We start from the raw sequence: 6,233 nt of genomic DNA, 5'->3' as shown, positions 1-6,233 counted from the left end.
TGCTACATAAAAAAATGTCTAGGAATGTCTGTATAAGACTATTGTAAGTACAAGATCAGATTGTGCAACACAACCAAGATAGACTTAGATAGAAAACACCAAAGAGATAAACAGCAACACCCAAATAGCTCATTCTACTGAGACTTAAATTGTTGTATTTTTAGCAGACACAGTCATGGTTCAAATCCTGGGAGTGGTAGTAAGCTGTAAGCATAATCATACCTCTCAACTGTACAGATTTTTCAGACTGTCCAGATAATTGGCTCATATTACTGCCTGTTCCTCTGTCCCCTGGCAAATAAGTGGGATGATCTCTGAATTGTAGTCATGAAATAATGACATGCATTTGATTTGCAGACCTCAAAACCTTCAGAAAATGTATATGAAAACAAATCATGTCCCTCATGCAACTCTCCAAGTTTATGACAGCAATATTCAAAACATGTCCATATTTGTATCTCCATGTTGTCAAGCTTTGTCCAGAGTGTGTGCTTTAAGAGATTCAGAGGTATGTGCATAATATTAACTGGGATCTGGGAATATGTGTAGAAACAGTCAGGTAGTGTTAACGAACATTCCCTACACAGGTCTGTTAGATAAGAAAACTGTGCCTGCCAATAAAGGTGTAAATCCTGTACTGTTAGTGTTTACTCTGATATAGTATGGCCTGACATGTAGCATGCAGTAACATCTGATATCAGAATAGTACTGTTGTGTCAACCACTGTTTCTCACACTGTGCTACATAAAAATATGTATAGGAATGTCTGTGTAAGACCGTTGTAATTACAAGGTCACAATGTACAACAAAGAGAGACTTTAACAGAAAACACTGAAGAGCTAGACAGCAATATCCAAATAGCAAACTCTAATGTGACTTAAATTGTATTTGTAGCAGACACAGGCATGGTTCGAAAACTGAGAGTGGTAGTAAGCTGTAATGCATAATCATACCCCTCAACTGTACAGATTATTCAGAATGTCCTGATGATTGGCTCATATTTTCTGCCTGCTCTATTGTTCCCCTGGCAAATCAGTGAGATGATCCCAGAATTGTAGTCACAAAATAGTGACATACATTTGATTTTCAGACTCAAAACCTTAAGAAAATGTATATGAAAACAAATCATGTTACTCATGCAACCCACGTTTATGACAGCAATATTCAAAACATGTCTATATTTGTACCCCCATGTTGTCAAGCTTTGTCCAGACTGTGTGCATTAAGAGATTGAGAGGTATGTGCATAATATTAACTTTTAATCTGGGAATATGTGTAGAAACAGTCAGGTAGTGTTAACAAACATTCCCTCCCCAGGTCTACCAGGTAAGAGATGTAAGGATTTAACTATAAGATAGTTGAAGTATACACTGTGTGCAAACATACCACAGCCCAAACCAAGGCCATAGGGTATTGTAATAATACCTGTACCTTAGTGATTAGAGCAATGATCATTAAGGCTGTGAGTACTACAAGGATATATAAGTTGTTAATTGACATCTCTCCCTTCCCCCACCATATCTACAACAATAATCTAAATACACAAATCAATGGGTATGTTTACACCAAACCTACTGTTGGGACATATATCAAATTGTGCAGCAAATACTGAAATGTGTTTCGTGTCATGTTCCATGTTGAAACACTATCATTGGTGGCCTGTTGCTAACAATGTAACCTGTATGCCATTGTAATGGCAACTGTGGTTCCATATATGTATGTGTTCTGTTTGCTATGCAACTGCTCCATATCTGGTGTTTTGGGTTAATGGTATTTGCCATGCACACATTTAACACACCTACCCATAATGCATGCTGTACATGTTCACTTATTGTTGTTGTTAACTGCACTGCATCACAGTAGTCACCATGGTGGCATATCTGAAGGGTATGTGAGAGTCCTGCAGTATAACTAACAACCTGTCAGTGCAAGATGTGTGGACAGAGATGAACATAATGGTGGGACAAATGGCCTACAGTAGGCACATGTCTGAACCATTACCCTTATACAGTGGCTACAACAGTGTGTATACCACTATTACAATGGCAACTGTTACAGATTTACACAACAGCATATCACAATACCACATTCCACAACTTTTACAACCTGTAATGTGATCCTAACATGAGCAATGAATGTGTAATATGGAATCCTATGTTAGGACAACAAATATGGGGAACACATACCTTAACAAACACTGGAAGTATATGTGTGCACATACTCCAAATAACATTTTGTGGAAGCAGCTTTTGAGGTACTGACAGCATTCACTCTTCTTGAGTATGCATCTTCTATCAAGTACAGGTTCTCAATGTCACACCAAGTAATGGTCTGATGTCCAAGAAGTATGTCCATGACATTTGCCAACTCACCTGCAACAGAGGCAGCCGTGGCTTGCACACATCTTACAAACCATGGAATGGATCGCATATCCAAAAGGTAGCACTCAGGAGTGGGAGACGTAGCCTTACCTCACCATTGCATATACCATGGCAAACTGCAGACAAGCATGTATGCGATTATGAAGTATTGGACAACATTAATGTAGAAAATAAACAGATGCCCATCCAAGACAGATGATAACACATGTTGCAAACTGGTCATGGAGGCTGCCCAGAAACATGCAGCAACACTGAGGGACTTGCAGGAATGTCTAGCAAGTACTGCCTGTGCAGTACCTGTGTTGACAATTACCTGGACTCTGCATAAGTGTGGCCTATGAGTTAGAGTAATCAGATGGAAGAATTGTTCCACAGGAGACAGCATCCAGGGCTCTCTACAGGTAGCATATGCATAACATCAAGTCTCCCAAAGGTATGTGTTGCACTGTGTAATGGCAGGGCTGGCCTTTGGTCAACTGGTGCCCCAGGCAAAAGGGCTCCACAGCCCTCCCCTCCTCACCACCTGGTGCCCCCATCCTGTTCTAACTACATCATCCAAATTACTGGAAAAGCGATGCTGGAAGAGTGGCGCCCTAGGCGGCTGCCTAGTTGTCCTATGCCTGAGGCCGACTATGTGTAATGGTGAACAGAGACCAAGGCTGAGACCTACAGACAGTATTAATAAAGATACATGTGCTGCACAAGCAACACCTCACTCCACCTCAGGCCCACCATCCCCATCTGTACCTTACTGGTACCAGTGTACAACTTTAGGTTTTCTGTTCATTACCAGGAACTAGGCCAGTAGACATGGTGTTCTGAATTTGGGCTACTGCAAAATTACACTCATGTGTGGCCCATAGTTATCAAGCATCTTCAAAAAGGCTGAGGATGGGGAGGGGTGTCACCCTGAAACATAACAGTGAACTAAAGCATACATCCAAAGCCTGCTAAAAATAGCTGTATCTGAACAGAATCAAGGTCATGCATTGTGCCAGACATAACCCTGACTCCACAGCAATAGTGAAGGCACTGTGTGACCTCCAAGGGCTGTGCACATGAGCTGACATTACAATCTGACAGAGTTGTGGGGACATTTGTAGGGTGGAGTGACCTAATAATGGCACGTGAAGATGGGCCATGCTAGTATACCCCCTTCCAGGAATAGTGACTGCTATAGTTCACTTAACAGGTGATGCAACATACCATCATGTTAAGGGTGTGCACACTTATGCAACCCACATATTGTATGCATCTCAGTCAGTATCTGCACAACTAACACATTTGTTTGATACTGCATTTGATTGCACAGGTCATATGTCACATATCAGGTGTGCGTAATGTAAACATATGCAGTATTGTGGCCCCATGGCTTATCAGGGAAGAGGGTGGCATGTCAATAAGGGTGTATACACTCCTCATAGCCACAGTAAGCTTTGAAGGTTGTCAGTGTAATTCGATTTTATTGCCCATACATGCACTGCTGCTGATGAGATCTGCAAATCAGATGTCAGGAATTCACTGCTGACATCTGTCCTCATATCATCCCAGGTATGTGTCAGACAAACACATAGGGGCTGTGAGCAACAAAGCAAACATAACTGCCACACATATACACATTCAGCAATGGTGTGTACACTTGTGAGGTATGGTGAACAGTACATGCCAAGGTGCTGAACAGGTGCACAGCAATACTGTGTACATGGATGCAGTGTGTTCCAGGGGAAGGGGCATCACCTACTAACACAACTCATGCATCACAGAGATGTATAATGTTGGTAACAGGGATTGAGTATAGCTGCAGTTCATGCTGTTGAGTGACATATGTCATTCATGTTGACAGCTGGGTAATAAGAAGTCTGAGTAATATCTTTGTGCCACCTCACCTGTAAGTGTGTGTGTGTGTGTGTGTGTGTGTGTGTGTGTGTGTGTGTGTGTGTGTGTGTGTATAGAGGTAAGCAATGACGTACAGGTCTTAAAGTACGTTTTTTGTTTTCCCCTCACAGGTGACAAGGTGAGTCAGGGTCCCTCCTGCAGGCACAGGCAAACTGATATTAGTGTCCATACAGACTCTGACAATGATGATAGGTATGGTGAGACACAGGTGGGGTTTTCAGGGCTGAAGCTGTGCCATCGGTTGACATCCCACTGTTATCCACCTCATCCCTGCACAAAGTCACACATTGCCTATACATACCCCATCACCAGTGGCCCTAGATGAGGGACAGTTGGCTGGTGGTGGCATGGACAGGACAGTGTGGTGACTATGGCAAGTGTGTCTGTACACAGCAGCCATAGCTGGATGACCGGTGAGGTACCACACAGGCAGACATACAGGAGGGCTCATAGGAGGGCTGTTGGCCATCCTGCTCCTGGCAGAAGTGCCACAGCAGATGTCACCAGAAGCATGTTTCGGGCCATCATGGAGGCAAAGGCACGTATGGAATGTTATACCAAACAGAATCTGAGGGTCCAGAGGGCTAATCATTCAGCTGTTACTGACAACATCGGTGATCTTGCAGGTGCTCACCGTTATTTTGCAGAAGTCCTGGATAGATGGATCGGTGAAATGGTGGGAATCCTCGACCATGCAATGTCTGTGTTAGAGCATATGGTGGGAGTAGGGCGACAGCCACGTGGACATAGGTCAGCAACACCAAAAGGTGGAGGTCTACGTGGATGTGGAACAAGTCACAGCCACTCCTGTAGTGGCAGTACCAGCACTGCAAGGGGGGTGCTGTCCACACAACAACATAGCAGGCCATGTGCACATAGTCCTGGTCAGTCCCAACAGGGACCTGGATCCAGTGGACATTTGTCATCATCAGGGGAGAGTACCATATATGGCCTTGTACCTGGTAGTGCCCATGGAACCCCTGGCAGGTACAGTTCTCGTGTCCATGGCCAAAGACGGTGAACTGCACACCCTGCCATGAAAGGTCTGCAGCTGTCCAACAACTCCCTGTATAGGGCAGCCACATGGCAGAACTGCACACACACACACACACACACACACACACACACACACACACACATAAACACACATCTCCAACACAGCTAGGGCACCTCCATACCTACACACACCACATCTGCACAGCCCAATTAATAACGAAATCCCCTGATACACACACACATGATGTCAACCAAATGGTTCAGCCTAGGTCTCTGCAAACCTGCAACACACCCTGTGCATATGATGATACTTGTGTCACATCCCTGTTATCTATACCATCGATGCAGGGACAGGCTAATATGGTTCTGATGCACAGGGTGAATGTACTAAGATGTAGCAGTGTAATGCTGTGTAATATGTTTTCAGCAGGAAATTTTAATGCTTGCATGTCAGCATGTGTGGCTGTCCAGCTATGATGCATTATAGCTGTTATTAACACTGACTGATCGTGGTCTCCATAAGGTATTCATTTTGTGTTGTAGGTGTCTTTGTGTCAGCAGGAGGTTGGTCTGCTGTTGCTTTCTACAAGGGGTATGGCACTGTGGTAATACATTGACTGTGTCATATCCTGGGTACAGCTGAACATAAGTAACAGGTCTGTATAACAGTTACTGCATGTGCCACATGGCTGATAGGTCTGAGGGGTATATACAGGTGAGTGCATGGTGGCTGATGTCAGCAGCCCTTCTACAGTGGACAATGGTAAGTGTACTGAGTAGCACACACCACATGTTTGTGTATAACACACACACACACACACGCACAGGCTTTGGTGTTGATGCAATACACAGAAAATTCTGTACACATGGATGTATTTAATTTTGCAATGAACCCATTTTAGTCTATGTAATTCCACCAAGACAAAATAGGCAAACATCACATCACTAAATAATCAGTCT

Source organism: Protopterus annectens, chromosome 4.part1 (assembly GCF_019279795.1).
Source record: "Protopterus annectens isolate FY-2018-M chromosome 4.part1, PAN1.0, whole genome shotgun sequence".
NCBI classification, from domain to species: Eukaryota; Metazoa; Chordata; order Ceratodontiformes; family Protopteridae; genus Protopterus; species Protopterus annectens.
Note: the sequence above shows the minus strand (reverse complement) of the source record.